This window comes from Musca autumnalis, unplaced genomic scaffold (genome assembly GCF_047663935.1).
Source record: "Musca autumnalis isolate F117 unplaced genomic scaffold, ASM4766393v1 scaffold_1, whole genome shotgun sequence".
Lineage (NCBI taxonomy): Eukaryota > Metazoa > Arthropoda > Insecta > Diptera > Muscidae > Musca > Musca autumnalis.
Genome location: NW_027411644.1, coordinates 215,034,590 through 215,049,385, shown reverse-complemented (window position 1 = coordinate 215,049,385; position 14,796 = coordinate 215,034,590). Strand labels below are relative to the sequence as shown.

At 35.7% G+C, this 14,796-nt stretch overlaps 1 protein-coding gene across 4 annotated transcripts in view; it reads right to left on the bottom strand.

Annotated features, from left to right (window-relative positions):
- Nucleotides 1–4,204, bottom strand: part of plum (IgSF transmembrane protein plum) — a 312,571-nt gene extending 308,367 nt beyond the window's left edge. The window contains exon 1 of one of the 4 annotated variants that reach the window (XM_073960102.1): nucleotides 3,814–4,204. The gene's annotated coding sequence lies outside the window, so the exon portion shown is untranslated. Of the gene's footprint in view, nucleotides 1–3,571; nucleotides 3,669–3,730 lie in introns of those variants that run through there. The other 3 variants (XM_073960104.1, XM_073960103.1, XM_073960105.1) reach the window with 3 other exon arrangements.
- Nucleotides 4,205–14,796: the final 10,592 nt, after the last annotated feature.

The window sequence follows — 14,796 nt, the reverse complement described above, 5'->3', positions numbered from 1 at the left end:
ATGGGAATTTCCTCTCAATCCATGCACCAAAAATCTTTCAAGTAGCTTCAAAAAATTTTTTAATTTTTTTCAAATGGAATATTAAAAAATTTTTACTTTTCCTCATATACCCTCGTTAGCATAAATGCTGAGGTTATAAATATTTCTATCCATTCAAAAGTTACAGAATTTTGGCAAGGAAAAAAACTATTCTGAACCACTGTGCATCGGACAACGCTTTAGGTTATCTCCTTAACAGACGTTTAACAACTAGGGCTGTTCGAAAGTAGTTTTTAAAATTTTACCAAAGGAACTACTTGTGGCCCTGTTCGAAACCGGTAAAATATTCAATGTTGCAAGTTTATATAATGTCAAATGTCTCTTTAGAAAGAATGCAAGTTCGACTCTCCCAAAAATTATATACTTTCTCGTAGTACACGGTGCGCCTAAACCAACTCTAAATGGTAGGTGCTTACACCTGGGAACTGTTTTGGGATTCTGAAACAGCAATGTACAAAGATGAGAAAAATTAAAGAAACAAGAAAAAACCGTTGGAGGGATTTTTAAATAAATCGCGATTAAAGTTTACATTTTTCGTTTATTTTAGATTTTCCCGATTTGCCTTGGTAGCCGCAAGTCCTATAGAAATCGGGCTAAGGAAAATGTTGTAACTGTGACAATTTTCTACAAGATTGGTCTTTGTAATTTTTTCCTAGGTTGTCAACATTTTCGAGATACATATATAAGTTTAAGTTGGGAAATTGCAGTCATGACATTGTTTTTTAAGGAGAGGATACATTCAGTGCATTGTCCCAATTTAAACTTACATATATAGAATTTTCTTTAAAATACCTAAAAATATGACCTTTGACCGCGATATATTTAAAAAGCTCTCCGGCGATTTTTGTTTTGTTTTTGACTTTTCTCATCTATTAATACTGTAGTTTCACAATCCGCAAAAACTTCCCAGGTGTAAGCATCTTTCATTTAATGTTTGTTCAGGCGCACCGTGTACTACGAGAACTATATTAAATAAATTTTAAAATTTATCTGCGAACAGGTCTCAACCTGTTCTTAAGGGTAAATATTTAAACTTTTGTTGGGGAAGTACCGGAATAAGTGGACCGATATAGCCCATATTCGAAATTAACGTACATTTTGAAGAACGAATACGATATGAATAGAGTTTACTGTGAGTATTCATTACAACAGAAAAACAAATCCATTCTGAAGTTGTTTCTTATACCCTACACCGTCCGTCCGTACATCTGTTCGTCTGCCCGTCTGTCCATATAACATTTGTAATCACGCTACAGGTCGCAATTTTAATAGGATCGTCACCAAATTTTGGAGTTTGATGGGGGTCTGGGAGGGGAAAAGCCTATTGATTTTAGTGATAATCGGATAATATTTAGGGGTCGGAATGGGTAAAAACTTATTTGGGAAAAATGTCAACGTTTTATTCCAGAGAAAATATTTCAGCTTCTGTAAAGAATATACCAAAAGCAAAACCTGACAATGAAATTAGAAAATATCACCTTTCTAACGATGTAAAGTAGGTTGTTGTAGGGGGTCAAACAACAAATATATCACCTGGGTGGCAAGTAAACCCCAACATTTCAATTTTGCTATTTTAATTATAATGACGAATATCAAAGCTTTGGTTGGGGACTTTCCAAAAGCAAACCCTGAGTATGAAAGTAGAAAATCCCGTTTTTACAATGATGCATAGTAGGTTGGCGTAGGCGGCAAAATAACCAAGATATCGCAATAATCGGTAATACATCTCATTTTTCTATTTTTTGAAATAACGAAATTTTGGGGGTTAATTTGGGTCCCGGAGAGGAAGAAGACTACTAATTTGTGCGATGGCCTGATAATATTCAGGGGTCGGAATGGGCAAAAACTTATTTGGGGAAAAGGTCAACGTTTTATTTCCGAGCAAATATCTCAGCGCCTATAAGGGGTATACCCAAAGAAATACCTGACAATGTAAGTAGAAAATATCACCTTTCTAACAACTTTTCATGCTGCTTATGTTATGCTGAGGGTATATCTTTTTCGGCAAAGCCGACTTTTACTTATTTATTCGTGCGTGTGTTGAGGGCATATATGTACTAGAGCCTTATTTGGGACTCCTACTCCCTAATTTTCCCCATTTGATCCAAAAACCTTATATATGAAATTTTATGGCGAGCGGTTAACGTTAACCGGTGTAACCCAGCGATCTTTGTTTCCATAGTAATTTGTGTGGGACCAAAGGTACATTTTCATGAAAATTCTCTAGGGGACGCAATTGTGGTCTAATCGAAAACACTTTATCAGTTCATTGTTGTGGCTAAAAAACGAATACTACAAAAATTTGTGAAAATCGGATCGGTTTTTGATATACTTCCAATATGCAAATCTGGCCGATTTTATATAGCAATATAAAAATCTGATCCGATTTTAAAAATTCCACAATAATGAACTGGTAAAGTTTTTTGATCGATCGGACCATAATTGTGGCATTTAGAGAATTTTCGTTTAAATGCAACTTTGTCCCTATACAAATTACTATGTAATCACAAATCGCTAGGTTAGCATGGGTTAACTTAACCGATCGCCAAAAATTGCATATTTAAGATTTCTTATTTCAACCCTAGTAGCAGAACGACTGATAATATTTATACCCTCAGTATTTATGTCAACGAGGGTATATACAATATTATACGGACAAAATGTGCCTCATCGATCGGTTTTAGCCCCCAAGTATGTTTGGACGAAATGAGTTTCAGACAATTTGTGGTTGATTTAGCCATGTACGTCCGTCTGTCTGTCTGGCTGGCTGGAGCACACGATAACCCTCGAACGGACCAATCGACTATGTCCAAAATTTGGCTTTCGTAATATTTTGTCAAAACTTAGTTTAAGTTCGAAGATGGCAAAAATCGGTCAGAACGACTGTTAATATTTTTATTGTTGGATTGATATTATGTCAATGAAGTGTACATTCCCCCTTAAGCTATAAAACTGATGGTATAAAGGAGACAGGTGATAAGTCCACGTATATTAAATCCTTTCAATTGAAAGTTCCTAATGTTTTTTAATTCTCCTTATTTTACAACCCGTCCTTGTTTTATAAACAATGATATGCCTACCTCTTATACCACAATAAACAAACATTCATACCGGCGGAAAACAATTTGGTAAAGGTTTTGAATATAATTGAACTACATATTATTCAGTTATCGCATATATAAAAATATTGTATATATTATGCTAGTTTAAGAATCACTGACATAAACAAAATTTTCACCAAAGAAATATAAGCACGTGTTCATCTGTTTGGAATTAAAAAAGATTACAATTTTCTTAATTTTTCTTTTGAGATGCTTTGAGGCAATTTTTTGGGTACAACAAAGTCGTCATTGCCCAACATAAATATATTTTTCACTTGTTTTGGTTTCATTTGTGTTGTTGTTATTTGTAACTGGCGTTGTTGCTGTGAACAAAGCTTTATTTTGATTCCGACGCAATTTCAATATAAAATGTTTTACACACACACGCACACACATTTGCACATACAAACAAACACAGACTCATATGTCACCTTCCTTACACCGCCACATAAACTAAAACTGTGGCTTGTTCAGACCGACCCGTCGTCGCACCACACATGCACAGAGACTCAAAGTAAAATTGCACGCAAATGTGGCTAAACAGCCACAGCACAACAATAACGTGAGTGATACAATGGAAAAAAGCATACTTTGAGACTTGAACGCCGCGCCGCCTTCACACACCCTGTTTTAATTTTTTTCTCTCTTCTTTTTTTCTGCTTTCATTACTCACATCAACAACAAACAACAGACTTGGTAGACGACATTTTTTTTTGTAATTATTAAATTTTTAAATATTTTTCTTTTTGTTATGAATAAATTATTTTGCTTTTTAGCATTTACAATTTTGAATCACTTTTTATTCACATTTTTTTCCTTTTTATTTAGATCAGATTTTTTCCTTTTTTATTTATTTTAAAATTTTTTCTTTTTATTTTAAAAGAGCCGCTCTTTAATTTTTCTTCCATTTTGATACTTTATTATGGCGCCCAACCAACATTCTCAACATTATTTTAAACAAACACTTCCTTTTTGGTTGGTTTCATTATAGAAGAACAACGCAATTGCCTTTCTGGCGCACATTAAACTCCATCTAAACGCTTTGTATGCCGACGATAAACTGAACATGCCAAAGATTTGAAAGACTTCTCAAACGTTTGCAGAACTCAGAACACACACTTCAGGCGTCAACGTTCTGCCAACGTCAGCATAGCAAAACTTTTGGAATACAAGGGGTCGTTATATGGCGTTATTTCCTCATTTACAAGTACATTGCGCCTCGGTAACGTAGCTATACGTACGAACGACAACGTTAACGCCACATTCATTATATTCCATGCCGCATGTTGTATTGTTGTTCCATCCTCTTCCTCCTTTCAACAGCTTTTGATGCCAGCCACGGTTATTGTTTTGTTTCATCTTTCCATCCTTCGTTAGTATTCCATGAATGAGTGGCTGGTTGGTGGCTGTTTGCTTTACGAAATACCGGCATAAGTTTATCCAATCGTCTCACTCTCTTGTCCCTCAACTGCAAATGTCGGCAACCATATGAATTTATTTCTCGTTTACGTGTTTTCCTTTGTTGTTTACGGCTACAAAACAACCATGCTCGTGCATTCTCTCATATGATTTATTCTATGCTCTTTCTCCTTTTCATCTTGGATTTTGTTTTGCTTCGCATTTTTCTCCAAATTTGCAAGCTCAATATATTTGTTGTTATACCACCATGCTTGTTATTGTGCCAGTATTGCTAATGTGGATATTTCTCAAAACACGAAAAATGTTTCACAAGAGACATGGATCGGCTGGAAGGAACAACGTTCAGTAAACTTTTGTACAACAAGTAAAAAAGTATCAGTCGGCTTTGCCGACAGAGGTATAGCCTAAGCCTATGTGAATTGAAGCTTTCATCTACGGTCAGATCGAATGTATTTGTGGTCTTTTCATATTCTGCGGCCTTTTTTGGACATTTGAACTTGCCGACAAAAACATGGATTATTCCATTATGGAAGTAAATATTATTTTGGAGGTCATATCTTTTCGATAGATATCGAACTGAAACTATGACAAAATACGAGGAAGGCCAAATTTTGGCAGAAGCATGGATTTTTCTGCTTCAACAAAAATCAAGGTGATTCGAGAGCAGGTCTTAAAGTGAGCTTATCAGCAATTTTGTGTGATAGGTACCCGAAGGTGTGAACATAGTCCATATTCGACCCTGATCTATATCTGGTAGATATATAAGGATGTGTAAAATATGGACCAAATCGGCCACTCCCTTCAAGAGTTATCGGGCGAACAATTTTTCAGAACATTTTTGATCTTTTGTGGGGGAGGTACCTGAAGCAGTGGACCGATATGGCTTATGTTCGAACTTAAACTATTTTCGGACAAAGTATTACGAAGGCCAAATTTTGGACCAAATCGGTTGATCCGTTCGAGAGTTATCTTGTGCTCCAACCACTACACACTGTGTCATAGGGGTTTTTTGCATCTTACAGGCTATTTTCTCAGGTGGTATGGACTTGCCACTAAAAGACATGTACCGTCGAGAGCAGGTCCTTAACTGTACTTTTCCGAAATTTTGTGTGGAAGGTACACGAAGGAGTGGATCGATTGAGTCCATACTAGAACCTCATCTAAGTCTGTTAGAAATTTCACGATGTGCAAAGTATGGACCAAATCGGTTAATCCCTTCAAGAGTTATCGTGCGCACAAATTTTTCGAAAATTTTCGAAATTATGTGTGGGAGGTACCGGAATGAGTGGACCGATATAACCCATATTAAGGTATAAGCGAAATTAGATGGTTTTGAAAACGTGCCCTCATATCAGGAAACGGAAATATTGTGCTGTATAGTAGAAAAGACAAAAGAGCTGAAAGCGAAGTGGGATTCATTCAGCATTTGCTGAATGGAATCCTGTATCGGACCGAATAATAACAGCGCGTTCCTACACAAGTATCAAAAACTATCTAACTATCATACAATGCTATGTTCCAACGGAGGACGCAAAAGGCTTAGAAAAAGACGACTTCTATGAGGAACTATGCAATTCGTAAGTCAAAACGCGATATAATGATGCTAACAGGGGATCTCAACGTAAAAATTGATAGTGATAACCACGACCTCTCACACATAAAGGGTAAACATGGAATGGAGATCGATTCATAGAAATGTGCCAATCATTTGAGGGTCAATATTTCCACATAAGACAAACCGCAAATATACATGGACATCACCTAACGGGATTACGTAGAACCAAATAGATCATGGGTGAAACAAAAATGAAGCGGAAGCTTGCACCAAAAGAGGTGCCGATATAGACAGCGATCACGAGCTATTAGTAGCAACAATAAGGATCAAATAAAAAAAATCACCAAGCTGGCGCAACGGAAGGCATCTCAAATTACTCAAAGAAGTACAGTTGAGAAAAAGTTCACACAACTCCTACAATCTAACACAGTAACTTCAGCAGAGATGTTATATTCCCATATCCGAACCGCATGGATTAACGAACAATTACACTGTACGACACGAAAATTATTTACCATATTAAGACACCGCAGCGGGTGAGAAAACCAATAATAAGAAGACACGTGTCTCGGCGTTTTTCCCTATCACTTCAACTTTCGGAGTTATACCTGAGGCTTTGGCACATATCTAAGAATTTGGGTTTACTCGTAGAAGAAAAGTTGTAGCTCTCGTCTTAAAGAATAATAATTGTGAACACATAAAATCCATTCAACCTCACCATCAAGGTCGAAATCGTCAAAGTCAAAATTTCCTTTTTAAATGTTCTCGGATTTTAGTCTACAGATATCAAACCGATCAAATTTGAAGCTAACAACCGACTAGAAAAATTTACCTTAGATCTTAGTAAACATCTTTCTAGAACATACGAACTCGGTAGAAACGGTTCTTAATGGTCAACATTTTTATCCTCTTTTCTTTGTTCCTGCTCCATAGATACTAAACCGTTCAAAATTCAAGAAACCAATGGACCACAATAATACATCACAGATATCAGCAAACAACTTTCGAAATGCGTATGACCGGTTCTTAAATGTGAAAATACTTTCGAAAATTTTCGATTTTTATACTTTTTCTCCGATTTTGGTCCACAGGTACCGAACCGCCCAAAAATAAGGATACAGTTTACTACAAAAATTTACCTAAGATTTCAATAAACAACTTTCTAGAACATAAAAAGATTCTAGGAACGGTATGTTCCCAAATGGAATAATAAGGAGAAGAAATTCTTAAACAATTAAAAAGCGACAACATTTATTTTGCTCATTATTAAGTAATGAACATAGTGCGAAGAATTTTTGAATATGTACGTGTTAGCGTTTAAAAAATCACCACTGTTCGTAAGCGTGGCACCGTGTGTTTAGGTACAAATCAGAAGTTCGCATGTTCAATAGCTGCAGCGGACAAAATAAAAATGTGGAATGTGGTGAAATTGAAAAAAAAAACATATCAAAGTTCTAACAAGTAAAAACTGCGGAAGGATTTTTTTATCCTTCACCACGAATTGTATTGAAGTAAAATTGAGTAGTTATTTTCCTTTCGTTTATAAAAGTAATGCGCTCCCCCCGCCGCCTTAAAGCTTTTTCGTAGGAGTAGTACAAATGTTGGTATATGCAAAAACATGTACCGATACTGATAATTTTCTGGTTTTCTATCCATTAAAAATCCGAAATACCAAGTAACACCCAATTATGTTGAAAAATGTAGCAAATCCCATACGGTATCGTTATACGGTGTCCCTACCAAAACATAAGCCTATATTTACAAATTTCCGAATTGAACTGCTGTAGCCACTAAATTACTGCAATTTCGTTGCGGTAATGTGACAAACTCTTGAAATACAAAAAATCAGTCAGTGCAGTTTTATGGGAACAATATCAAAACGTTGACCTATAACGACAATGCTCTTAAGAAATGTTCTAAATGTTTAATGTGGCAAAAACCTTCAACATGCCGAATATCGAGCGATAGCATTCTATGGGGGATATATCATCAATTGAGAACATTATCAAAACGATAACCTACACCGAGAATTCATCTCTAACGTGATTTCAATAGACATACGGACGAACTGTTCGATTTTCGATTGTTGTGAATTTTTTACAAAATGTAACACTGGTGGACCATTTTTTAAATAAACAAGTGAGCAAAGGCTATAGTCGGGACGGGCCGACCATGTGATACCCTACACCAGTATATAAACCGACTACCACCAAAAATAATATGCCTCTTTCTCTTTGGGACCCCCATAAGCAACCAAAATTTCGTGACCATCCCATCAAAAGTACGACCTGTAGCTTGATTGCAAAAAATGGAAGAATTGGATGCATTACCGACTATTGTGGTATCGCCCTTGTTTGACCACCTTCCATAATCTGCTTTACACCAATGTAAAGGTAATATTTTTTCTTCCATTGACAGGCTTTGCCGTTTGAATACCTCTACTAGAAGCCAATATATTCACAAAGAATAAAACTTTGAATTTGTCTCCAAATAAGTTTTTCCCCATTCCGACCCCTGAATAGTATCCGACCATCATTAAAATCAGTAGGCTTCTTCCTCTGTGGGACCCCCATTAACCCCTAAAATTTCGTGACGATCCGATCAAAATTGCGACCTGTAGCGTGATTACAAAAAAATCGGAAAATGGGATGCATTATCGACTATTGCCATATCTCTGCTATTTGACCACCTACGACAACCTACTTTACATCGCTGTAAAGGTGATATTTTCTACTTTCCTTGCCAAGTTTTGCTTTTGATATACCTCTTAAAGAAACAGAGATATTGGCTTTGAAATAAAATGTTGACTTTTTTCAAAAAAATAGAAAAATGGGATGTATTACCGACTTTTGCGATATCTCCGTTTTTTGGTTACCTACGCCGACCTAGTTTGCATCATTGTAAAGATGGGATCTTCTACTTTCATAGTCAGGCTTTGCTTTTGGAAAATTTTCAACCAAAGCTGTGATATTTGTCAATATAATTAAAATCGCAAAAATGAAAATTGGGGTTTTATTTGCTACTATTGCGATATCTTCGTTGTTTGATCACCTATTTATCACCTACTTTACATCATTAGAAAGGTGATATTTTCTACATTCATTGTCGGGTTTTGCTATTGGTATACCCCATATAGAAGCTGATATATTCACTTTGGAAAAAAACGTTGTCTTTTTATCCACCTAAGTTTTTTGCCCTTTCCGACCCCTAAATATTATCCGACCATCACCAAAATCAATAGGCTTCTTCCCCTCCGGGACCCCCATCAACATCCAAAATTTCGTGACGATCCGATCAAAATTGCGACCTGTAGCGTGATTACAAGGTTCAGATGGACAGACAGATCAACTCAGCTCGTCGAGACATTCATTTTGGTATATATAAGTATGGGTCTACGACCATTATTTCGATGCGTTACAAACTTTTTGGCCAAAACCAACTTATAATACCCTCCCCACATAGTGGTGTAGGGTATAAAAATTGGGTTAAACGTATTTCCAGTATTGGGTAAGCATATAGATTTAAGTCTTAATTTCTAGCCGAGAATAATGTTCATATGCAAACTGTGGTTATACACATATATTCTGACAAAAAATGCCACATGCCGATGTCTTTAAAGAATTATTATTAGAAATCACAGTGTTTTTTAGACGACCGGATTTTTTCAAGAGGTCAACTGTCTTCAGAATACCTCAAGGGGTCTTCTGTCAATAAACGACTTCAAGAGACCTTCTTTCCATAGAAAATCACAATAGGAGGTTTTCTGTTCATAGAAGACCACAGAAGGACGTATTCTGTCCTCAAGAGGTCGTCTATCTATAGAAGATCTCAGGAAGTCCTTTATTTATAGAAGACATCAAGAGATCTTCTGTCTATAGAAGACCTCAACAAGGCCTAAAGAGGTATTTTATCTATAAAAAACCTCAAGAGGTCTTTTATCTATAGAAGGCCTCTAGAGGTCTTCTATCTATGAAAGAACTTAAGAGGTCTTACATCTATAGAAGATCTCGCGAAGTCTTTTATCTATAGAAGACCTCAAGAGGTCTTCTATCTATGAAAGTCCTCAAGAGGTATTCTTTCTATAGATCTAAAGAAGTCTTTTGTCTGTAGAAGACCTCAAGATGACCTCTATCTATAGAAGACCTCAAAAGGTCTCCTGGCTAGAGAAGACCTCAAAAGGTCTTCTGTCTAGAGAAGACCTCGCGAGATCTTATGTATATGACCTAGAGATGACCTCAGAAGGCCTAAAGAGGTATTTTATCTATAGAAGACCACAAGAGGTCTTCTATCTAGAGAAGACCTCAAGAGGTCTTCCGTCTAGAAAAGACCTCACGAGATCTTTTGTATATGACCTAAAGATGACCTCTAGAAGGCCTAAAAAGGTATTTTATCTATAGAAGACCACAAGAGGTCTTCTGCCTATATATGACCTCAAGAGGTCGTCTGTCTAGGGAAAATCTCAAGAGTTCTTCAGTCTAGAGAAGACTTCAAGAGGTCTTCTATCTATAGAAGTCCTCACGAGGTCTTCTTTTTATAGAATATCTCAAGAAGACCTCTGTAGAAGACCTCAAGATGTCCTCTATCTATAGAAGACGTCAAAAGGTCTCCTGTCTAGAGAAGACCTCAAGAAGTCTTCTGTCTAAAGAAGACCTCGAGAGATCTTTTGTATATGACCTAAAGATGGCCTCAAGAAGGCCTAAGGAGGTATTTTATCTATAGAAGACCACAAGAGGTCTTCTGCCTATATATGACCTCAAGAGGTCTTCTGTCTAGGAAATAAAGGCCTCTTGAGGTCTTCTATAGATAAAAGACCTCCTTAGGCCTTCTTGAGATCTTCTATAGACAGAAGATATCTTGAGGTCTTCTATAGATAAAAGACTTCGTGAGATCTTCTATAGATAGACGACTTCTTGAGGACAGAATATCACCTTCTTTGGTCTTCTATGGACAGAAAACCTCCTAGTGAGAGAGAAGGTCACTTGAATTCGTCTATAGACAGAAGACCCCTTGAGGTCTTCTGAAGACAGTTGATCTCTTGAAATAATCAGATCGTCTAAAAAACATTGTGAAAAATCTCAATCTCATAATCAAGAAGTCTTCTGTCTAGAAAAGACTTCAATTTTTTCTAGACAAGGTTGCGTCATATTTTCCAGAGTTCAACAATATGTCTGTCCAATATATATGGGAGAAATATCCAAGCCTGAACCGATTTCAATATAATTTGGTAAACTTATGTATAGCCCAAAATCTGTGTCATTTTCCAAATTTCATCCAAATTGAGCAGACTTTGGGTGTTTGGTGCACCAAAGAGCTCAAATCGGGCAAAAATATATATGGGAGCTATATCCAAATCATGACTTGTTCACCAAATGCCACTAATCGGTAGGAGATATTTTTCAAAATCGGACAAACATTTATTTTTGGTCCATTTCGCCTCCTAAACATTTTACGGTCATCACCAGAATCTAATCTTTTCAATTCTGGTCAGAACCCGACTTCCGCACTAAATTTCGTGGCGATTGGACCATAATTGTGGCCTGTAGTTTGATTACAATTTTAATGGACGGACACACATGTCAAAATAACTTTACCTCGTCGATATATGAATTTTGGTATACCATATGGGGAGTCTATGACGAATATTTCGCGGTGTTACATGAAAAAAACCAACTAAAAAATACGAGAGGGCATGGCTTAAAATCTAATTATCTCAAAATTTAAAAATGACGTATGGAACAATTAAACATGACACCGACGACATATCATTTCTACCCTACATAATATGTCATATTCATAAAAATATATATACATATATGTATAACAATATTCGCCAAATTAATGATTTCCTATCACAATGCAAACAACTCCTACGTCGGTACGTATGAGTAACCCATTAGGTATACGCCACATATGAACAGATTGAATGTAAAGCAAGCATGGTCACATTTGGCACGGCGCACGTTGGGGCAAGATTGAAAAAAAAACGGGTCTTAATTGATAAAATGAAACACAAATTTTTGATAATCTGTCTCGACAGGGTTAACGAGTACAAAATTCTACCTCACTAGCCAAGATAGCAAAGTCGTATGTTGTTCACTTTTCGTGTAGCACAGTGTTAAAGTTGATCATATTTTTAAAATTTAAGAAACAGGTGAAATGTATTAAATTTTGCTGTTTTTAAATCGCCATAGTGTAGTTTTTGCTACATAAACTTGGCATTTTCAAAATGGATATTTCAAACAGGGGTAATCCTTAATATTTTAGGAAAAAATTGTACTGAAAAATTCTTGTAGAAATGTGTTTAAAAAATCGTCGAAATGTGTCCAGATTTTGCATAATTTTGAAATGTATTGGAATATAACAAAAAAGAGTGTCGACAAGGTCGTGAGCATTTTTTTTGTATTTTTTTCTTGATTGTTGTCTTTGATATTGTGCTAACAAAACTTGAGTCTTGCTTGCGCATTTTGAGTTATGCCAAAAATGGTGGAAATAGCCTTGGGTCAAATTTTTGCATTTTGGGGGTTTTGTCTTTATTTTCTCTGTTATTGTTGTACAGTATGTCGTGTTTTGGCTTAATGCGACAACATGCACACGTCCACCATTATGTTATAGGTACTATATATTACATGGTAATATGGTATACAATTCTAAGTCTCTAACCAAAATGTCAAGATCATATATTTACACTGTGCTAAAGCTAAAGAATTTTTAAAAATTTGAAGAGCACCATAAAAAATTAAGATTTTTGTTGTATAAAGTGTAATATTTTTTTACGCATAAAAAGTGGCCATTTTAGAATGAAATCGTCAACTTCAGGTAGATATTAGAATCTTGGAAAAATATATTAATGGCAAAAGAAGTTTAGAAACATATTAATATTAATTTGAAATGTATCTATTTTTCCCTATTTTTGAAAAGTATTTTGGTTTAAAAAAGTAGCGGAATATTTTATATGGAGGTTATTCCAAAACGAGAATATAGGGAAATGATGCTTGATACAAATATTTTCAATCCTTTCACATTGCACAATTCACAATCTGAGACAGTTTAGTTGCAATATATGCCTAAAATTTTCGAAAAACCCCATATTTGACTTACCTCCATATGGGGGGTTTCCAAAACTTTTAACTATATTGATAGATTTTCGCACGATGAATTCTTAGGCATTCAGAACAATAAATCCTAATTTACAGATAAATATACTAAAAAATGTGGTTAAGACCCTCGAAATACATAAAATCGGGAGATACCCTTGTATGGGAGCTACACGAAAATATTGACCTAACTTTATAATTTGTTGCTAAATAGTAGCATAACCAATAAGTAATCATATTGGAAGATTATAGATTAATCAAATAAGAAATGCAGACAAAACCGTATAAACACTTCACAGTTTTTATGGTACCCATTTATGAGGGATTTTAACATACATATCCAATCCCTTAATTTGCACCAAACCTCGGTTCCGTTATATTGAATGAGGTGAAAACATTCGAAAAATTCGAAAACATTTTATCACTTAAATGTTTCCCAGAATTTATCTCCGTTTTTTGGAATCTTGCCCCAATATGCGGCGGTGCCGATGATTTTGGGCAATTTACACGCACACGGCCCGAATGCACAGAAAGAGCGTACAAAAGAGAACAAATGTTTTGATTTGTTATTGTTTTACAGCTTGCGTGAATACAAACTTACTAACACACTGTTATAAGTTGCTAATATTTTGAATACATTCATATTTTCTCCGTTCTCTTTTTGGTCATGCCTGATGTAAAGTGTGCAGCAGAGTGGTTTTAAAAAATCGAGGTCGGTTTTTTTATGCGGCAATCTCCTAAAATTTTTAGTTTCGATAAAAATTAAGATTGCCAAAGTTTGAGCACAATCGGAATATGCTAACACGTGCCATTGGTCCCTCGAAGTTTTCATGGGCCCATGGGTTTTCAATTTTTATATCTAATCCAGGCTAAATAGTCGGACGGGGCCGACCATGCGATACCCTACAAAACTTACCCTAGGTATTAATTTTCCACGGAATTTACTTTACATTATTGCGACACGTTATATGTCATTTTAATATTGTATTAAGTAAAAAGAACCAAAAGAATTTACAAACACCTTTAGGCGATTTTTACTGAATTGACCAAAGAACAAGTACGGAAGCCCCAGCCAGCTGTGCTGACGGAGATATACCTTCAGCCTCTGACCAAAAAAAAGCAAATAACAATGGTATTTATTACCGTATATAAAATATATTGATTTTGTATCATAAGTTTGCTTCAAAATTCGTGGAATCTGTATGTACTGTAATGTTCCGCTATACCAAATCACAGATGTATTACAACAATTTTTAATAAGTAAACTTCTGATAAAACTTCTGCTGAAAAAAATCAAAAGGATCCGAGAAGAGGTCTTAAACTTCCCTTTCCCCACATTTTTTGTGAAAGGTACTCGAAGGAGTGGATCGATATAGTCCACATTCGTACCCGATCTATATCTAGAAGGAAAAATATGATGCGCTAATTTGAGACCAAATCGGGTTCTCTCGTCGAAACTTATTGTTCACCCAATTTTATAGAAAATTCTTGAATTTTTGTAGGGGATGTTACTGAAGTAGTGAACCGATATGTCCTATCTTCGAAATTGAACTAAGTTTGGGCAAAATATTGCGATGTTAAAAATTTG